Raw genomic sequence first — 23,170 nt, 5'->3', positions numbered from 1 at the left:
TGGAATATAAAATATTTTATCAGTTATATATAACAGTATTTGCTTCTAGTCTAATAACTGTGACACTTGAACCTCAGCTAGATCTTAGCTCAAGTCCTGATTCTACCACTTACGTGCTATGTGACTCTGGGAAATTTTCTTAACCTCCGTAATCTCACCTGTAAATGCTAGTCATGCAGATTTGCACACAGTAAGCTCAGTCCACGGTTTGCTGTCTTGTGAGTGAGACCTCTGGCCCATCCATCTCTGTATTCTGTCCCTCAATAGACACCAAAGGGTATTTTGGAGAGTACAGTATTGCTCTTCAGGAGTTAATCGCAATTTCACTTTAGAACGCTCCCTATTCTGCATGATTTGGGTATTTTAAAAGAAATCCAAGAGCCAGCTGAATGGCAGTGAAAGAAGGGAACAATGAAGGCAACTTCCACCAAACACTAGGAAGCCCTGAAATTTCTAGCTGTATTCAGCTCTTGTAAACTGAACTTTAATGTAGGCTGGACTTCTAAAATTCAACTATCCCAGTAAGGCCTTTAAAAAAATATTCCAATCTTCAGTTGGGACCATGATACTCTAGGCATGTGAATGAATGGCTTTCCATTGCGTGTCAATGTCCATTGAACAGGCAAAACATCATGCTCTTCTCATTAATTCTCTTTTTAAGATAGGTCCCTTTACTTTAAAAGATGTTTTGGGAGGACACAAACCTTGTGCACACTCTAGGTACAAAAAAAGGTAAACTTTAGATTTATGGCAAAAACATAAAACCAAGTTATAAGCATTCTAAATTTAATGTGGATGGCGGATTCTATACTAAGTGGACTTAGATTATAAGGTCCTGATGACTAGTCTGATTATTCATTTTACTTTTCAAAAGTGTTATGGTTGAGATAAAAGAACAAAAGGATAGAGAGAGATGTTCTTATGGAATTTTATATTGTTTTTCACATAAAACATGTTTTTCTCAAAGCCGGATTTACCTAAATTCACTGACAGCTGGAAATCAAATGTATTCACATTAAACTGTCTACATCACAAGATTCAAGTATATAAAGTACATTTCATTTATTAATGTAGAAGAGACCCTAACTCCTGTATTTAACCAAATATGTTTCTCATCATTTCTAATGCTTAGAGAGGGGTGAGAGAGAGAGAGAGAGAGAGAGAGATGATGGTCGGTTTTTTTTCATTTGACAGTGTATCATTTTTTAGGTTTGTTTTCTGTTTGGTTTTGCAAAATAGGAAGAAGGATGACTGTCTACAATGGCCCAGATTTTGACAGTTCAGGATGTGACCATAACCATCTACATTCACTTTCTCTGGAGCCTTCCACCTCCTGCTTCAGTGTTTGTACATTCCTGGAAAATAAAAAGAAACACAAAACTTTAGGAATAATAAGACAAGGGTTCCTTTTATTGCTAAAGAGAACATAGTACCTAGAGTAGAAAAATTTATTCGATTCTCAAGCCCCATCCCAGACCTACTGAACCTTTTATTGCTAGAGAGAACATAGTACCTAGAGTAGAAAAATTTATTCAAGATTCTCAAGCCCCATCCCAGACCTACTAAAATACAGAATCTGTATTTTAAAAAGTACTTTATGTGAACATTAAAACTTAGGAAGCAGTGTCCTAGGAGGTCACTCACACTATGGCCACCTCCAACCCCAGGGTTTTTGGAGAATCCCTGTGACATTACAGTAGAATTTGTAGAACTGGAGAGTAAGAAACAGCCAAGGGTGTCAAGAAAACATTCATAGTTCACTGCTCATTGGACAAATTCTCTAGGAATAAGTGATTTAAGGGCTGTGAAAGTGGAGGATTTCAAGGAGGAATGCAGATACTACCTGTTTGTAATTGGAGAAACCAGACTACAAGTGTATAACAATAGTTAGGACCATGTCTCAAAACCTATAAAGGATGACAGGAGGCACTGGCGAGCCTGTTCCAAAATCCACAATTCAGGGGTGAAGAGAGAGAGGAAGCTGGGGGATGCTACAGTGACAAGTCTGTGAGGAGCTTGCCGAACCTTAGGAAAGTTCTGTGTGTGTCTACAGACCGATTCTTGAACTGACGATAGTCACACCAGTTTTCTACCCCTTCAGACGTCTGCCCAGCTTCTTACAGTGACCAAGTATAGCCCTTCATTCATCCATAACTCAACTATCTGGCAATGTCATTTCCCCTGATATGCATCAGAAATGTAGCTTAATTCAATTCAATATGTATTTATTGATTGAATATATTAGGCACCATAACTATAACTCAATTTTTTAATTAAAAATAAGAACCTCCAAACAGTCAAAATTGGTGACCATGTTCATCAGTAAAGCTCATGATTTTTCCATGTAGGATCAGGGTAGGCCCAATTCTGAGCCTATTTTTATTTATCTATTTTGTTCTACTGTACATACACTTCTGTACACACATGAATTTGAGCAAACTCTGGAAGATAGTGGAGGACAGAAGAGCATGATATGCTGCAGTCCATGGGCTGGATATGACTTTGTGAACAACAGCAGCAACACACAATTCTAGCAAGCTTGGTTATCTGGTTTCCAAGTCCTCCATGGAAGGCATAAAGGGACAGGGCAGTCAATGCTGTTGCTGCAGGAAATTGCACTGATCCAGCCAGAAGAGCAATAGGTTGTCCATAAATGGAGGACCAGAGATCTACAAATAGAAGACACAAGAGCTCAAAAAGTTTGGCTCTCTGGAGGTGGTTTTTTTTTTTTTGTGTTTTTTTTTGGTGGCTATAACATTTCCATGCACCTCACAAGACCTGGGCCTTGAAATGTTACACCAGTGCAATTGATCCTTAAAAGGGAGTCAGTCTTCACAGAAAGTTACATCATATTCCCAATACAATTTGGAAAAAAAAAAAAAAAAAGTGAAAGAAATTCCCTGGCCGTCCAGTGGTTAGGACTCAAGACTTCACAATTTCATTACTGGGGGTCCAGGGTTCAATCCCTAGTCAGGAAACTAAGATACTGCAAGCCACGTGGCACAGACAGAAAAAAACGAATGAAAATTATGTAACATATTGTAGGAAGCTTTCCTTGCAGAGAGGCTCTGGTAAAAAAAAAAATCATGGTGCTTGAAAGAGCAGCCCAGCATTTTAGAGGAATTTGCAAAGGCTCAAGCTATAAAATTCTGGATATGGGCAGCTTTCATATGTTTTCAAAAGAATCAAACTTACCTGGGATAATATTAATAAACTGAAATAAGGAACACTGCCTCTAATGGACTCTAATTTCCACTGTCTGCCTTTTACATGAATGAGCCGTTTGTACAAGCTGTACATTCGTGAATATCACACAGCATTTCCCATCGCATCTGAGGACACAGAGCTGTCAGCACACTCCTCATATTTCAATCCCTGTTTTTAGATTCTTGAGCATCATTTCAATTAAGCCTCCAATAAGCTTCAAGCAGAAGAATCATGGCCCTTATTTGTCTGCTCCTTAAGAATATTCATAAATAGGGGTATCTGGGGGAGAAAGCTGCTTTAGCTAAACAAAATATGCAACAATTAATTCTCACCAAAAAATTGGAATATCTGTTTGTAAAGTATCATGGAAATTACAAATACAATCAACATATAGTAGTATATTGATTTGATGTATTTAATATAAATATGTGTATTATATCATGTTATTGCACCCATATACTAGAGAGAGAAAGGGAGAGAAACAGAGAACTGGGACTATGTCAGGAAAAATTCTTAAAAAATACACTAAATATTTAACAGTGTTTTTTCTCCTCTGGGAAATAGAATTACTTGCATATTTACTTTCTTCATTACATCTCTACGTTCTATGAGGTTTTTGCAAAGAAAACAAGCATGCGTGTGCACACACAAACACACACACAATACCAGTACTTCCATTTGGAAGGAAAGGAAGAAAAGATGAGAAAGAGGGAGAGAGAGAGGAAGGAAAGAAGAAAGGAAGAACGGGAGAGAGAGATGGAGGATCTGGTGAGGGAAACTGGCCCACAGATCCCTTAAGTGCCACTTAGCCTTGCAGGCTCCCTCATCCTTCTCAATACCAGAGTACCCTGCCCCTTTTTATTGATGACACTTCCCTGTCGCTGTCATTGATTATTCCACACACCCAGTCCCTGGGACTCTCCCTTTTTGGTAGCTGATAAAACCAAAGCACTAAGAATAAAAACATGCAAAGCCACAAACCTAACTGTGTACAGCCAGAGGCTGGGGACACCCACCAGCTGGATCACTCTCCCAGCAACTCAAGGTTCCCTGGGACTCTCTTCTGTTCCATATGTGGTCAGGTTGTTTTCCAATTTGGAAACACACCTGTGAGCCAAAAACCAATCCTTAGCTCATACTGAAGGTCATCCCATCATGAGTTGGGACAAATTAGGACAGGCTGGAGAAAGAGAAGACTTGGGTGCAGGCAGCCTCTCATTTGAAAAAGCTGTCCTGAAGTTCGTTCATTGTTCAAAATAAAAAGGGCATTCGTCATCTAAATAGGTAGTTTTATTTTCGCTCTTCTAAACATGCCCTTTCTTTATATGCTGTTTAAGACTAAACAGTATAAAACAGGATTGACATCATGTAATTACTTGCCTTTTACACTGTGCTAACTTAATTTACTTTTCATTCTCAAGTATTTAAGAGACCATTATTTCCCCATCAGACTTTACTGTCTGCCAATTAAAGGGTTAGATGGATGAAGTAGAAAGAAAATATTGTTCAGGAAGGTTTCAGGTAGACATATGGAAAACAGCAGCTTAATACCACTTTCTTTTCATTAAAGTCAGAATTTGTTTTTGGCCAGTTTACCAGTTTATGTGATACCCTCTGTGTATAATATGTTGTTTCTTGGTTCCACTTACAAATGAAAATGGCATGGTCATCGTATACCTTCTAGCATTTGCAGCTACATACAAAGTCTCCCTTTCTGTGGAAAGAGTAAGCAGTTGGGGATCACGTTAGCACATGGAGTTGTTTTAAGGTCACACTTACTCTTCTGGTGCACCAAAATTACAAAGCGTGTTTGGATAGCACCCAGTGATCTCATGGAGCTGTGCGGTCCCTCTGCTTTGCCAGGTAAATTTCAGCAGGAGTCACATCCCAGCTCCACAGACCGCTCTTCAGTCACGTGATCAAAGATGCTTCACATCCCAGGAATCATTGGGTTTGAGTTGGTTTAAGTAAGGTGTAAGGTGTAATGACCCAAACAAAAAATACAAGTCACTCTTCTTCTTATCCAGTCTCATTTTATGTAATAAAAGTCGTGACACTAAGGTTTTTTTCACCTTGTATCTTGAAACACAGTCATTTCTTTTTCTCTGTGTCATTATGGAAAACATCTGCATTTTCAAAGTCAAGGAAATCATAGTAATTTGCTCAAGAACTGTGGAGAGAGAAAGGGTCCAGGACAAAAGTAGAGACATTTGTCAGTCAGTTCCAGAAAGCATTTTCCAAAGAAAGAGAATTAGCAAGCCAAAAAGGTCACCATAAGCACAACCAGATAACCTCTACCATTAAAAAAAAATTAATTGACTGTAGGTAATAACTCAGGAGGCAAAGCCCTTACAATTATTAGTTGCAAAATATGATTATTGTGTGTCATGGCCTCCTCGTCAGAATTCATGGTTCTACTTCTGACCTGGAAGATTAAGTCCTGGGTCATGAGTTAACAGCAGGCTATAGGTTGTTTCAGTTACCCTAATCCTGGGCTTAGAGCACACAGCAGTTCAGTGAATCCATCTCCTCTCTGTCCTGAGAGAGCAGGCATGGAGAAGACAATATTGTCACCTATCAGATTCTCCCTCTACCTTAACCCTGAGCTCATTCCGGATTCAGGTCAACAGTCCCTGCAGTTACTGAGCTCCATGCTTATTTGTAAGAGAGATGTGTGAGAGATCCATATGAGGCTGTATAAATTTAAATTGCAAGGTGATTAAAATTGAATAGAATTTAAAACTTATTTTCTTATTTGCATGAGTCACATTTCAAGCCTATATTGTTTAGTACGAGCGTGGGTTTTCAGTCACTCAGTTGTATCCAACTCTCTGCGACCCCATGGACTGTAGGCCAACAAGCTCCTCTGTCCACGGGATTTCCCAGGCAAGGATACTGGAGTGGGTTTCCACTTCCTCCTTCAGGGCATCTTCCTAACCCAGGGATCAAACCTGCATCTTCTGCGGCTGCTGCATTGGCAGATGGATTCTTTACCAGTAAGCCATCATAGAAGCCCATTGTTCAGTACAGATATAGAATATTTCTATCATCACAGAACATTCTGCTGGACCAGGCAGTAAAATTAGAAATGCTTGCTCTCTCAGCATCCCCCACCTCAAGGAAGAGCTGAGGAAAATAGGACTCTTTTAGACACTATAGCTCATCTTTGCATGAAATGTTTCCGTAGTTTAATTTTCTTGAAGAGATATCTAATCTTTCCTATTCTATTGTTTTCCTCTATTTCTTTGCACCAATCACAGAGGAAGGCATTCTTATCTATCCTTGCTATTCTTTAGAACTCTGCACTCAAATAGGTATATCTTTCCTTTTCTCCTTTGCTTTTCACTTCTCTTCTTTTCATAGCTATTTGTAAAGCCTCCTCAGACAGCCATTCTGCTTTTTTGCATTTCTTTTTCTTGGGGATGGTCTTGATCCCTGTCTCCTGTACAATGTCACAAACCTCCGTCCATAGTTCATCAGGCTCTCTGTCTGTCAGATCTAATCCCTTAAATCTATTTACACTTCCACTGTATAATCATAAGGGATTTGATTTAGGTCATACCTGAATGGTCTAGTGATTTTCCCCACTTCCTTCAATTTAAGTCTGAATTTGGCAACAAGGAGTTCGTCATCTGAGCCACAGTTAGCTCCTGGTCTTGTTTTTGCTGACTATATAGAGCTTCTCCATCTTTGGCTGCAAAGAATATAATCAAACTGAAAGGAAAAAAAGAATATAATCAATCTGATTTCAGTGTTGACCATCTGGTGATGTCCATGTGTAGAGTCTTCTCTTGTGTTGCTGGAAGAGGGTGTTTGCTATGACCAGTGCGTTCTCTTGGCAAAACTCTATTACCTTTGCCCTGCTTCATTCTATACTCCAAGACCAAATTTCCCAGGTGTTTCTTGACTTCCTACTTTTGCATTCCAGTCCCCTATAATGAAAAGGACATCTTTTTTGGGTGTTAGTTCTAAAAAGTCTTGTAGGTCTTCATAGAACTGTTCAACTTCAGTTTCTTCAGCATTACTGGTCAGAGTATAGACTTGGATTATAATGATATTGAATGGTTTGCCTTGGAAACGCACAGAGATCATTCTGTCATTTCTGAGACTGCATCCAAGTACTGCATTTCGGACTCTTTTGTTGACTATGATGGATACTCCATTTTTTCTAAGGGATTCTTGCCCACAGTAGTAGATATAATGGTCATCTGAGTTAAATTCACCCATTCCAGTCCATTTTATTTTGCTGATTTCTAAAATGTCGACATCCACTCTTGCCATCTCCTGTTTCACCACTTCCAGTTTACCTTGATTCATGGACCTAATATTCCAGGTTCCTATGCAATATTGTTCTTCACAGCATTGGACCTTGATTCTATCACCAGAAGCAGAAGATATTAAGAAGAAGTGGCAAGAATACACAGAAGAACTGTACAAAAAAGATCTTCACGAACCAGATAATCACAACAGTGTGATCACTCACTTAGAGCCAGAATGCCTGGAATGTGAAGTCAAGTGGGCCTTAGGAAGCATCACTACAAACAAAGCTAGTGGAGTTGATGGAATTCCAGTGAGCTATTTCAAATCCTAACAGATGATGCTGTGAAAGTGCTGCACTCAGTATGCCAGAAAATCTGGAAAACTCAGCAGTGGCTACAGAACTGGAAAAGGTCAGTTTTCATTCCAATTCCAAAGAAAGGCAATGCCAAAGAAGGCTCAAACTACCACACAATTGCACTTATCTCATACGCTAGTAAAGTAATGCTCAAATTCTCCAAGGCAAAGTTCAGCAATACGTGAACCATGAACTTCCAGATGTTCAAGCTGGTTTTAGAAAAGGCAGAGGAACCAGAGATCAAATTGCCAACATCCACTGGATCATTGAAAAATCAAGAGAGATCCAGAAAAACATATATTTCTGCTTTATTGACTATGCCAAAACCTTTGACTGTGTGGATCACATAAGCTGTGGAAAATTCTGAAAGAGATGGAAATACTGGACCACCTGACCTGCCTCTTGAGAAATTTGTGTGCAGGTCAGGAAACAACAATTAGAACTGGACATGGAACAACAGACTGGTTTCAAATAGGAAAAGGAGTACGTCAAGGCTGTATATTGTCACCCTGCTTATTAAACTTATATACAGAATACATCATGAGAAAGGCTGGGCTGAATGGATCACAAGCTGGAATCAAGATTGCCAGGAGAAATATCAATAACCTCAGATATGCAGATGACACCATCCTTATGGCAGAAAGTGAAGAACAAAGAGCCTCTTGATGAAAGTGAAAGAGGAGAGTGAAAAAGTTGGCTTAAAGCTCAACATTCAGAAAACTAAGATCATGGGATCCAGTCCCATCACTTCATGCAAATAGATGGGAAACAGTGGAAACAGTGGCTGACTTTATTGTTTTTTGCGCCAAAATCACTGCAGATGGTGACTGCAGCCATGAAATTAAAAGATGCTTACTCCTTGGAAGGGAAGTTATGACCAACCTAGACAGCATATTAAAAAGCAGAGACATTACTTTGTCAACAAAGGTCCATCTAGTCAAGGCTATGGTTTTTCCAGTAGTCATGTATGGGTGTGAGAGTTGGACTACAAAGAAGGCTGAGCACCGAAGAATTGATGCTTTTGAAGTGTGGTATTGGAGAAGACTCTTGAGAGTCCCTTGGACTGCAGGGAGATCCAACCAGTCCATCCTAGAGGAGATCAGTCCTGAGTGTTCATTGGAAGGACTGATGTTGAAGCTGAGGCTCCAATATTTTGGCCACCTGATGCGGAGAGCTGACTCATTTGAAAAGACCCTGATGCTGGGAAAGATTGAAGGCAGGAGGAGAAGGGGACAACAGAGGATGAGATGGTTGGATGGCATCACTGACCCAATGTACATGAGTTTGGGTAAACTCTGGGAGTTGGTGATGGACAGGGAGGCCTGGCGTGCCACAGTTCATGGGGTCGCAAAGAGTCAAACACGACTGAGTGACTGAACTGAACTGAACGGAAACCCTATAGCATTAGTCTCAAACTTCAGCATGCCTCAGAATCATTTGGAGAGCTTGTTAAAACACAGATCTGGGCCTCACCCCTAGGGTCTCTGACTGAGCAAATCTACAAAGAGCCCCTCAGATTTGCATTTCTAACAAGTTTCCAGGTGATGACAGATGCTCCAGTCATGGGGTCCACACTTTGAGAACCACTGCTCTGTGATTAGTAGGAATGATACCTGGAGTGTAACTGGCATGCAAAATGCACTTGACTAATACATTAGAATACTCAAACTTGTCTCAGTTCAGTCAGTACACTTTTACTGAGTACCTCCTGTATCCCAGGCAGCAGGTTAATTACAGGGCTATGAATATCAGGCCTTGATTCTATAACTGAAAAGGAGAATTACCTAGAACTGCACTGTCTAGTACAATAGCCACTGCATGTGGCTGCTGAGCAATAGAATTAGGCACCTAAAAACAGAATATTTAATTTTTATTCATTATAACTTGTTGAAATAGTAAAGTGGTATGTAATATTTGTCCATTAATCATAGCTATATAGTTTTGACAGGACTATATTTTATTTGAACTGTTGAAAATTTGACATCCAAATTGGTATATAAGGGTAAAATGCACATCGGAGTTCAAAGATTTAGTATGGATAAAAAAAGTTAAACATCTCATTATGTTGATTACATATGATAATATTGGGACCTATCTAGGTTAAATAAAACATGTATTGAAGTCTTTTTCACCTGTTAATTGTTACATTTTCAATGTGACTGCTAAGAAAAAAAATATTAAATCACATGGTTTGCATTATATTTTTATTGGACTGTGCTGATTAGGAATCTAACTTCAGTCTCTTAGACTATTAATTGCCCATCAATCAATTGGAATCCTGGAATAGAGGGGAGGAGTAGTAGATTAGTGATCTCTGAAAGCCCTGTAGGCTCTGAAAACTGTGATTCCTGCAAGACAAAGTGCCGGAAGATAATCTTTCCTTTCTGCTTTTCCTCCAGCATTGGGCAAACCTGCCAAATATCTCCCTTTGAATGCCGTGACAGCCCACTCTCCATCTGCAGTTCAGAGAAAAAGATGATGATTCAATCTCCTTAAGCCACAGAGGACTACATCTTAGGCTCACATACCAATACCATACATTTTCTAACTGGGCTGCACTTCCACATATCTCTATAAAACCAAGTGAGAGCTGGCTTGTTTTTGTTGTATATAGGAAAATGCTGGCCTCCCTTCCAACTTTAAGCATCCTTCCTATCAGACAAAAAAAAAATGTCATGAATTGAAATGCTAACTCTTTATTAAATGGCCTCCAAGGTCAAAAAGATGAAATTTGCTTTTGCCATGTACAAATGAAATTTTTTAAAATTAAAACAATATACCCATGTTCATGGCAGCATTATTCACAATCGCCAAAATGTGGAAGCAATGTGAGTGTTCATCAATGGATAAATGGATAAATAAAGTGTGATGTAGACATACAGTGGAATATTACTTAACTTTAAAAAAAAGAAGGAAATTCTGACACATGTTGAAACATGGATGAATTTTGAAAATGTTATGCTAAGCAGAATAAGCCAGTCACAAACTGACAAACGGTGTATGATTTTACTTGTATAAGGTTGTTGAATTTATGGACACAGGTAAATATAGTTAATGCCACAGAATTTTATATTTAAAAATTGTATGTTCTGTATATATCACCACAATTAACAAAAAATGAAAACAATCCATTATCTAACATTATGAACCTATCTTCCTTCTCTTTCACTCTACTATCCCTGAAGCTTGCAAAATCCTAGAGAATTGTTAATAATGCAACTAACAATAATACTCATTCTATATTTTTAGAGCATTTTAGCATTTATAATACACTTAAAATATGATTTCACTTGAAGTAACAGTTCACTGCCAATTATGTTATAGAAACCTGTAACTAACCACACTGAGGATTAAGATTCAATGATGTGCCCAAGGTCACTAAGGCTCAGTTGTAGCAGGGCCAAGATTATGTCCACATGCTCTGACTCTGCATCATAGCAGATCTTTATTTTGGATTCTGAGCCAGACCATGGGGTAAACTTCAAACACTCCAGAAACCCAAGCTGTTTTAGAAACAGCTAGCTATAGAACTATCTTGAACCAATTAAGGAAAAAGACCAGCCCCAGACAAATTGTGGTGGGGTTGAAAATTTTTCTTTAGCAAATTTTTAGCAAATTTCTAACTTCCCTTCTTATCCTGCCATCTCCTGCCTGGTCTTATGTTACCTCCTAAGACAGCCAACACTTTGCCACTGCTTCAAAAAGACTACTTTCCAGTAATGGCACTCAGGACAGCTCTGGACATACCCCTGTCCCCTCCTCCACTAAAACTTACCCAACCCATGTCTCTGTCACTGCTTTGCTTAACTGTTGACTGATGAACAATTAAGTCACATTCAGAAGAGCAGTGCCCGCCTGTGCTCAGTCGCTCAGTTGTGTCGGACTCTTTGCAACCCTAGTGATGCTCCCCTAGTGGTGGTTTTATTCTTAAAAGTAATTCCTTAGAGATGAGCATGCGTGCTAAGGCGCTTCCGTCGTGTCTGATTCTTTGTGACCCTATGGACTGTAGCTTACCAGGCTCTGTCCATGGGGACTCTCCAGACAAGAACACTGGAGTGGGTTGCCATGTCCTCCTCTAGAGGATCTTCCCTACCCAGGGATTGAACCCAAGTCTCTTACATCTCCTGCATTGGCAGGCAGGTTCTTTACCACTAGTACCACCTAGGAAGCCCTGCTTAGAGATAGCAGTGTCTTAAAGGAATAAACAATCAATGGGGAAATTTCAGACACAGGGCAGATCAGAAATGAGGTCATTTCAGACTTGGTGTCTTTAGTCGAATTATGAGAACAGCTGTCTGTTCATTTATAGGTGAAGGTTCTATTCAAGTGAATAAAGGGCAATCTTAATTCACCACTGAGATGCTTTGGCCACAGTCCTGAAAGTTAGGATGTAGAAATCTTCACAAAGTCCCGAAGGGCCACATGACAGTCATCTGTAATCACCGTTTTCAGTCATCCTCTGAGGCACTGCTTGGCTCAGATCTGTCGTTACCGAATGACTATGAACGGAACCACACTGAGGGCCTCATGATGGCTTGGTACAGTCTGCTTACCGAAATAGACTCATGCATCAAGAGAGTAAAAGATTTCATAGATGAATTACAAACTAGAAATATTAATAAACTGAAATCTTACAGTATCTTCTGCATTGACCAAACTCTATCTTCCATCTGGTATAGAACTAAAATATTACAGATTTTACCCAAATCATGGAAACCCTAAAGACTACTTCTACCTAGGGTTGATCAGATTTCTCTTCAAAATTATCATTTCCTCAGAGTGACGCTTTTGGTGAGGAGGGCACAGACACCCACTCCAGGCCATGGGGAAGCAAAGCACAGCCCAGTGCATTTGGTAATTATCATTTTGCAGATACAAAACGAACCAGGGCTAAGAATTCATGTTAAGTAGCAGGTAGAAGCCAATGTGGAGAAAGCATGTTTTCGTATTATAACATTGAGGTATAACAAGGCCATTTTTCACTTAGCGTTTGCTATTTTGAAAAAAATAACAGCCAGTGTCAGAAAGAGATAAGCATTCTCATAGCCTGCTCAGTGTTTCCCAGAACCTTTAAAATAACTAGACTTTTTTTCTTAGCTATATCTTTTGTCAGAATCTAAGAGAAGTAAACAGAGTTGTGCATTTCATAATAGAGAAAAGAATCTTAGAAGCAACTGAAAATGTCCACTTATGATGAAATTGAATAAATCAAGGCAAGCCACATGAGGAAATATTACATATCCACTAAAAGTAATGTTTCTTTGAGAGTATTTTAACAATTTTTATTTTAAATTTAATTTTGCATAGAGAATATTTGAATAATACATATATAATATTTAATGATTCAAAAAGTATTCAGTTAAATGTCCTTACCTCTAATCATTCCCTTAGAGATAAAAAGTATTACCAATTTCTTATTTATCATGCCAGAGATATTTTATGCATATTCAAGTTCTAATTATGTGAGTAAAATGTTTGTTTTCCCTTGAGGGCACTCATATTGAATTTGTAGCTTTTAAAAGAGAGCAGTACTCAAATCCAAGAATCTTAGTTCTTAGAATAAAGTTTCCTATGAGGTTTCCAAAATTTTCATTGTAGAAGAAGAACCTGAGACATTGCTAGAAATCCTATTTGCCCACCTGTCTATAGAAACATTCAAATTAAGAGCAAAAGCAATAAGGAATTATAGTTATGCAGGCACTTTCCCTCCAAACTCCTAATAGTTTGATGGGTGAATGGGAATGAAGTGTTCCCGTCTCTCAGCCTAGCCTACAACCCCTAGAAGACTATACTTCTGGCATAAATGTGCACAACAAGCAAAGAACCCCCCAGTCTTGGCACAGTGACAAGGAAGAACCACATTTTCACCTTAAAAGCAAGACTAGACCTGAAGCTTAGCTTAGTTTATGGTCAGCAGAACAGTCTGCTGCACACTCCAGCACCAACTATTCCCACCTCCATCATGCTGAGGCCAGGGGTCCAGCTAGCCCATCACAGTGCACTTAATCCCCATCCTGGCCCTCCATCAGCTCCACCACCTCCTGGTTCTTAGAGGAAGCTTCACAAACCCAGGGAAGGCAACCCTCACCCACTGTCTCCCCCAACAGAATAAAATGTCTTCCACTGTGGCTTTTTTGTTGAGATTTTGTACTTTTTCCCTCAGATAAAAATCCTACAATGTGAATCTTGTTATATAAGCTATTTATTAAATTGCTGGATCCAGCATATAATAAGCACTCAATAATTTTTCAAAGAGCTGCCTTAATGAATGAATTTTGCATTGTTTCAAAGACTGTTTTTTTGAAAGATGTTTGCATGATGCCTTTTGGCACTGCATGTTATATTAAATAAAAGCAGCACAGGTGGAAGTTCTTGTGGCAAGAAGAGAAGTTGTGGAGTGGTGCTTGAGAAAGGTTTGAGGCAGCATTTGGTTCTCAAAGCACTCATGATGACAGGGTACACGGCATGCCAAGTGGTGGGCTACCCATTGCGGCTGACCTTCCTAACAGACTGTTATGTCCCTCAGCTGTTTTGTCTGAACTGAACCAGACATGCAGAGTGAAAATAATAATAATAATAATAATAATGACACTTGAATTATATAGCACCTTTTTTCCCCTGAAGAGCCCCAGTGTTTGGCCAGCAATTCCTTTCCTTGTATCTGGTTATTTAATACCTTTCCCTCTGTTTTATTAAGAAATTCTTCATTATGTAAATTGGTTTCATTTATAAATGGTGAACATTTTCAAATTTTTAACTGTGCATGGTAATGTACATTAAAATGTGCCATACAAAGTACTGTTATTTATGATAACTATTATTGCTGTTATAATTAGTATAAAAATGACAACATTTATAATGCTCTCCTGAAATCACAGGCAACTTGTGAGCTGGATAACTGTGAGTATAAAGGAGCACTGGCCCAGACAGTTAGTGCGCATTTGGTAAGAATTTATTACTGAATTAATTGGTAGGTGTAATTTTACCTGTCACAGAATTACATGGAGTAAGAACCAGCTTGGGAGATGAGGTCCCATGTGCGAGAAGGCATGCTATGTGGGACAGCTCTTCTTGACATATGATGTGACAAGTCATAAGAGTTTCAATACTGAGCCCCAAAACATAGATGTGGGTCTCTGGGAGGACTCTCAACCTCTAGAAATGAGAACAATACACATACCCAGCATGCTTGCGTTTGTGGCTCTTTTCTGGCCTAGGGGGAAGCAGCCTTAGCTATGGGGTAGGCAGTTTTCATGCTTAATAACAACCACCATTTGCTGACTACTTTCTATCTGCCAACCACGGGCCAATTACCTTACAACAAAATTTCATTTTAGTCTTTTCAGCAGCCCTGTGAGGAACCATCACACTAATTTAATAGATGGGGAAATTTCGATGCAGACAGGTGGATCGTCTTGACCAAGTTTGCATCTCTTGAGTGGACTAGAGCAAGAGCACAAGTCTGAAGCCCATGCCACAAAGCAGTGGCTCTCAAAGTGTGGTCCTCAGTCCACTGGAAGGGCCTTGGATTCCTCCAGACCAGTTTTGAGGTAAATGTGACAAGCCCTCCTTTATAGTTCTTATTATGAGCAAAGGACAATCCCACAGAGTTTCATTTTTACGTAAGACTAAGGACAAATGCGGGTTTCCCCTTTGGCTCAGTGGTAAAGAATGTGCCTGCAATGCAGGAGCCACAGGAGATGCAGGTTCAATCCCTGAGTCAGGAAGATCCCCTGGAGGAGGGCATGGCAATCCACTCCAGTATTCTTGCTTGGAGAATCCCATGGACAGAGGAGCCTGGTGGTCTACAAGTCTATAGGGTCACAAAGAGTCGGACACGACTGAAGCAACTTAGCAGGCGGGCACACAAGGACAGATCTACTAGTAACTTAATTGGTGGGATACAGGGAGTTATTAAAGTGTTGATACTCAAAAACTCAAATTTTCATGATATTATATAGTTTATAGATAACTCTAACTTATTATTCTATATTATTATAAGATTTCAGACTAAAATCACATTGTAAATTTAATGCTTTATGTATATTAGTCAGGCTTCCCTGGTAGCTCAGTCAGGGTTCTCCAGAGAAACAGGACCAGCTGGATATATAGAGAGGAGATTTATTATAGAAATTGGTTTATTCTGTCATGAAGACCAAGGAGTCCCACAGCGTATCAGCTGCAAGCTGGAGAATCAGGCAAGCTTATGGTATCATTCAGTCCAAGGCCAAAGGCCTGAGAACCAGGGCAGCCAATGGTATAACTCCCATTCTGAGGCTGAAGCCCTAAGATCTGGAGGGCCAGTGATGTAAGCCTGGAATCCAAAGACTAAGAACCAAGAGCTCAGGTGTCAGAGGGCAGGAGCAGATGAATGCCCCAGCTCAAGAAGAGAAAGGGAATTGACGCTTTCTTGCCTTTTGTTCTACTCAGGTTCCCAATGGGTTGGCTAATTCCTGCTCAGATTGGTAAGGGCAGATCCTATTTACTCAGTCTACTAAATCTAATGCTAATCTTCCAGAAACACCTGAAAAACACACTCAGACACAATGTTTTACCAGCTCTCTGGGCATCTCTTAGCCCATTCAAGCTGACACATAAAAATCAACCATTACAATATGTAAACATACAGATAATTGGAAATCCGCTAGAAGGTGGAAACAGGTCAAGTGGGTGAATAGTGTGAGGTCTTTGCCTTCTTTAGTGCGTTACAATAAAAATCCTTGAGTACCACTGTCCCAGAGCTTCCTTGGTGGCTCAGATAGTTAAGAATCTGCCCACAATGCGGGAGACCTGGGTTTGATCCCTGGGTTGGGAAAATTCCCCTGGAGGCGGGCATGGCAACCCACTCCAGTATTCTTGCCTGGAGAATCCCCATGGGCAGAGGAGCCTGGTGGGCTACAGTCCATGGGGTCGCAAAGAGTCAGACATGACTGAGCTGCTAAGCACAGCACCACTGTCCCAACTAAGATGCTAAACTGGAAGGGGAGAAGGCTTTGTCTGAGTCCATTCACTCCACTAGAACAAAATGCCATGCCCTGAGTGGTCTGTAAGCAACTGGAGTTTATTTCTCACATTTCTGGAAGCTGGGAGCTTGAGATCAGGCATCGGCAGAGTTGGGTCAGGGTGCTCTTCAGGGCTGCAGACTGTCAGCTTCCCACTGTATCCTCACAGGGTAGGAAAAAAAAGAGCTAGCCAGCCCTCTGGTCTCCTCTTGTAAGGGTACTAATCACACTCAAGAGGATTTCACTATCTAGACCTAATTCCCTCCTGAAGTCCCCACCTCCTAATACTATCACATCAGGGGCTAGGATTTCAACAAATGAATTTTGGGGAGACCCGGATAGTGAGTCCACGCAGAGTTCACTCCTCTGCCTGTGAACTGAACAGAGCATGCTGGTGTTATTTTCCTATACATGAAGAGAAATCTTAAGAACAAACTGTTATTTTGTTTTTCTCATATTCCTCTAATTTTCATAAGATCCTTTTTAAAATGCCCTATTGTTATTTTCTGAACTAACAATCTAGAATCTCAAATAAGACAGGACACATCCAATGCTGATGCTTAGCTCTGCTTTCACTTCCACACTGATTCATTTTAAAGTAAATATTATTTGTATCCTTTCCTCTTTTAACGTGTCTCAATGATTCGGTCTTTTTCATACCATAAGCAATATATGCTTCTCAGTGAGGTCATTTAGTCTCTCTTCAGAAAATCAGAATAAGCACTTTTCTGAAACATACCTAAGGGAGCTGCTACTCCAAGACATCACCCATCAACTGCCTTTAGCAAACAAAAGATAATTTTTAGATTCTGAGCATTAACTTTTCTTGGGCCCATTAGCTTCAAGGGCGTGGGCAAATTGGGTTATTCAGTCTCTGAGCATTTCTATCACAGAGTCAAAGATGTATATTATTGTCCTTTATTTATTGAAATGTTCCCTCAGCATTCATGCCCTACTCATCTGAAAACTTCCTTAGCCCCTGGGATATAGTTCTTACTTTTCAACCATAAGATAATAATTCAATGTCTTTTCCTCCAGATCATCCAATTATTATTTGTTAGTAAGTGTGGTGATGCTAAATAGCTATTATTTCTACTTGGCGATTTTATCTCAGCCCAAGAAAAAAAAAAAACTTTTTCAAATAGGGTAAGAAAAGAAGTCTTTTAAGTCTTTGACATGACATTTATCACTGAAAATTCCCCAGGCTTTGTGGACCTCCAAAGCCACAGTATTTTGATAATGCTTTTTAAACAGTTTGAAAATAACTTTAATTTACCACTTAATAGTGCTTAAGACTGCGACTTGAACACCTAATAATTATCAAGGGTAAAAAAGCAAAATATAAATAAAATGGAAGGGCAGATGGAACTATATTCACTAAATTGTATCCACATTCAGTATTTTACCCTTTGTTCTGACAAAATAGGGTAAGCCTCCAAGTTTTATACAGTAACCCTTTAATCCTGGGAAGCAAAGGGAGCGATCATCATAAACATGTTTTTTTGTTGTTGTTCCGTTTTTCTTTCTTCAGAGAGACTGGAGTTTAAATCTTTCATTCAGTCCTGAAGTAACAGTCAGCATGAAGCACAGCAAAGGTATTAATGATACTGAGTAAAAATAGTGACGATGAAATGCCAACCCAGACTAATGTCATGATGAAAAGGCAGAAAGAGAAAATAAGTGACAATTCTTTTCTCAATCAGACACACAGACTTATGACAGGTGATCAAATTTCATGAGGGTTAAGAGGATTGTAGATAGATTTTAGAACCAAAAAAATCATGGTACTACAGGTCAGTGACCTCCCGTGGACCAGCAGTGTCCCTGGAAAAAAAAAAACATTCTATGGAAATTTAACCCCAACAACTGTAACATGCTGTATTTTCCACAGTACAGGCAGTCAGTCCACCAGATTGCCCCTAGCAAAGACATAACCCACTGTCTGTCTGTTCCTCAGAATTAGAGAGGGAAAAGCTTGCATAACATGCAGTTCTTCTTGGTCTGCAGGGTTCATGTGCTGAAATTACCGGGTCCAGAAACATGGGCTTTCAGGACTTATTCAAATAGACAAAACATGAAAAATTTAATAAACAGTTAAAAAATATGGCTTTCTTGAAGTGCTCCCAGATAACACTTATCTTGTGAATAAGCTACATACTAAGTATGTCATTTAGAGGTTGGGCTTAACGGCCAAAACAGACATGGATCCACCATTATTAATTGAGTGATCTAAACCATTGTTCTCCGACTTTATTATTCATTAGAATCAGCTAGAGTGTACATGCATGCTCAGTTGCTATGTCGTGTCCGACTCTTTGCACCCTTATGGACTGTATCCTGCCAGGTTTCTCTGTCCATGGGATTTTCCAGGCAAGAATACTGGAGTGGGTTGCCATTTCCTTCTCCAGGGGATCTTCCCGACCCAGGGATCAAACCCACATCTCCTGCACTGGCAGGCAGATTCTTTACCACTAAGCCACCTGGGAAGTCCAGAATCAGCTAGAGAGCTGCTTAAGACACAGATTGCTATAGTGTTCACTCATGGAGTTTCTGGACCACATCTCAGTAGATCTGAAGAGGGCCAGAGGATTTGGATATCTAGGAAGGACAGGGGAGTGGGAGGTGAGGTTGATACTGCTCACCCGTGGACCACATACTGACACCACCACTGTCAGTTTCCACCCCTCCTCCCTGCTGTGCCTCAGTTTCTTCACCAGTTACCCGAGAATATTAACACCTACCTCCCCGAGTTGTTGTGATAACCAAATCAAGTAATGTGTTGAACTCTCCTAATGCAGTGCCTGGCACATGTGAAGTTCTCAGTCTGTGCTAGCTGTTATAACTGTTTAATTCTATGAACCCTGGAGGATTCTGAAAATGAAAACAATGAATGGTGAGTTATAATTGCTTTGATTTTCTGGATTTTCTGCTTTTAACTTTAGATCAGAGTAAACTCCTGTTTTCAATTTTGATTTAGAAATGAAAGATTTTGTTCTTCAAGGATGCTAAATTCACATTCAGTTTGGCAACGTGATCTGTTTATGTGGTTTTACATTCTTCATTTGTTTCTCACTCTGTTCAGTAAAATGTTCATGATTTTGGTTGGCTGTAAGATACCATAAAATGTCCCAGGATGAGTGAGGGAAAAGAACTGTGCATGGTTCTACCTTGTAAGATACATCGGGGACAAATTTCTTTCTACTAATGCACACTTGTACTGCAGACAGAGATAATGCTAGCATTTCTGGACTTCCACATTTTTAAGTAAATTTGCTGTCTCTGGTAGTTAAGTTGTCTCTTGGTAAAGATGTTCCTTAGAAGATACAAGATGAGAAACTCAACTCCTTTGCTGATTTGGAAGCAAAACTGAGTTAGATAGCATTAATGACTGTCTGTGAATTCTTTCTGACAGAATTACCTGATTCTTATGTAAATAAAGGTATGTTGTTGGTGCCTGTGTACAGAAAGGAAAAAGAAAAAAAAGTAGAATGTAAGCAATAGCAATGAATGACAGAACCTAGAGATCAAGGGTTAAAAATCTCTGATGGTTATGAAAGAAGAAATTATTCTTTTTACTTGAACATAATGGGGGAAAACAAGACTCTTGAGTGGTGGAAATGGTTTTGCTAGACGATTCTGAGCTAGTATGGATGAAACTCATGAAGAGTATAGAATAATATGGGTCTCTGGTGCAGCAACTTATAGCCTTGTGTCCTGGATTAAAACAATCAAAGCTCATCATGTGATGCTGCATATTCAGCACTACCATGCAAAATTACTGCTGTCTCCCTTGGCACCAGGTAATAGTAGTCTTCATCATATACAGACTTATAAAGGAACTCATCGGAAGTCAACTTCCAAGTTAAGATACCTTGGGAAACATTCTCATGGTATCAATTTCTTTGCATATTTTTTAAGACTGGTGTCTCCACCACTCAAGAGAATGACTTTCAGATTAGAAGGTAGGAAAAGAGTCATCAAGGAAGAACTGAAGTTCGCCACTGAATGGAGGGGACCAGGTGAAGTCTGCCACTTTAAAGAAGTGCCGAAATCTCTAGATGAACGCTATGTTAGGGATTACAGGTGTGTTTCTCCTATGATGGCTATATTTGAGATTTCTAGTAAGCTGAAAAAGTTCCAGAAGATTAGAAATAAATAAAATATCCCACATTGAAAAGCAAGCAGAGAAATATAAATTGTATATAGACAAGTATTTATGCTAGATAGATAAATACACATATACATCTATATATACATGTATAAATATGTATGCATATACGCATATATACTCTATTGATATTCAACAGCAAGACCTTAGAACAAATTATAAACTAGAGTCATATGACTAGGGAGGTAAGGTGGTGTTACTGACAGTCCATCTTATATACAAAGGTAATAAACAATGACAAACTAACCTCATAGCACTTTTTGATAGTGTTTAATACACTGAAAACTCCAGTGGAACAATGCAGACATCATATTTTTATTTCAGCAAGGCTGTGGGCATACTATAGATAGGAGAAAATCATAATTGATTGTTTAGGAGGAGAATGCAATAGTAAAATCAATTGTCTTGCAAAGTGCTGAACCTACCATCATTGAATGTAACCAAACAGATGCTAAATGAAAATGAGGGAAATCTCTTACTCTTCCTGAATAGTAGGCTTACATACTGTAAGTTCCATAAGGGAAGGCATTTAACTCAGCTACTAGAATATTTTATGCACTCAACAAACATGATTTTTTTTTTTTTTGCTGAATAAATGAATGTCGAGATTCAAGAAGGAACTGGATTTCAGTCTTTCCTAATGTTCAGACCTCAACTCTTAAATAGCTTTGATTTCTCCTGAATTAGGTATTGTTTGCTCAATGTAAAAAATGTTAAAGGCGAGATAATGGAGATTAGTTGTTGCTGGAAGTGGAAGCGGGGGAGATGAATAGAGCACAGAGGATTTTTAGGGCCGTGAAAATATTCTGTATGAGATTACAATGATTGAGTAAAGTGTCATTATACACTTCTCCAAACCTATAGAATGTGCAACACCAAGAGTAAACTCTAATGTAAACTACAGACTTTGTGTGGTTGTGATGTGTCAATGTAGGTTTATCTTTGTTTTAAAAAAGTGTACCATTCTGGTGAGTAATATTGATAATGAAGGAGGCTACGCATGTGTATGAGCAGGACATATGGGGAAAATGTCTATCTTCCTCTCTATTTTGTTGTAAACTTTAAACTTCTCTAAATATAAAGTCTTTTTTAAAAAATTCAGCATTTTTTGCTGGAGAGGGTGTGGAGAAAAGGGAACCCTCTTACACTGTTGGTGGGAATGCAAATTAGTACAGCCACTATGGAAAACAGTGTGGAGATTCCTTAAAAAGCTGGAAATAGATCTGCCATATGACCCAGCAATACCACTTCTAGGCATACACACTGAGGAAACCAGATCCGAAAGAGACACGTGCACCCCAGTGTTCATCGCAGCACTGTTTATAATAGCCAGGACATGGAAGCAACCTAGATGCCCATCACCAGACGAATGGATGAGGAAGCTGTGGTACATATACACCATGGAATATTACTCAGCCATCAAAAAGAATTCATTTGAATCAGTTCTAATGAGATGGGTGAAACTGGAACCCATTATACAGAGCAAAGTAAGCCAGAAAGATAAAGACCATTACAGTATACTAACACATATATATGGAATTTAGAAAGATGGTAACGATAACCTTATATGCAAAAAAAGAAAAAGAGACTCAGATGTATAGAACAGACTTGTGGACTCTGTGGGAGAAGGCAAGGGTGGGATGTTTCAAGAGAACAGCATCGAAACATGTATATCTAGGGTGAAACAGATCACCAGCCCAGGTTGGATGCATGAGACAAGTGCTCAGGCCTGGTGCACTGGGAAGACCCAGAGGGATGGGGTGGAGAGGGAGGTGGGAGGGGGGACTGGGATGGGGAATACATGTAAATCCATGGCTAATTCATTTCAATGTATGACAAAAACCACTGCAATGTTGTAAAGTAATTAGCCTCCAACAAATAAAAATAAATGGAAGAAAAATAAATAAATAAATAAAAAATTCAGCATTTTTAAATGAAAATAATCACTTGCTCCTCCAAATCTACCTTACATATTTTATCAATTTAATAGCACTTATAATGAAAGGAATCTAATTTTACTTGATACTGGGAAGTTTTTATTGTTAACTTTCTTAAAGTTTGAAACTTTATATGTTGGAAGAAAGCTTAGAAATATGTCAGTGAACGAGCAACGAGAGTTCAAGATTTCCGCCACTTGCATTTTGGATTCTACTATTAATACTAATGTCATCTAATGAG

General features: G+C 39.2%; 1 protein-coding gene across 1 annotated transcript in view; it reads left to right on the top strand.

Annotated features, from left to right (window-relative positions):
• The window catches only part of RORB (RAR related orphan receptor B), a 204,130-nt gene that overhangs the window by 102,350 nt on the left and 78,610 nt on the right, over positions 1-23,170 (top strand). The gene's annotated exons all lie outside the window — the stretch shown is intronic.

The sequence above is a fragment of the Odocoileus virginianus genome, chromosome 18 (assembly GCF_023699985.2).
Source record: "Odocoileus virginianus isolate 20LAN1187 ecotype Illinois chromosome 18, Ovbor_1.2, whole genome shotgun sequence".
NCBI classification, from domain to species: Eukaryota; Metazoa; Chordata; class Mammalia; order Artiodactyla; family Cervidae; genus Odocoileus; species Odocoileus virginianus.
The sequence above is the reverse complement of the archived record's forward strand: the minus strand, read 5'-3'. Positions and strand labels throughout refer to the sequence as shown.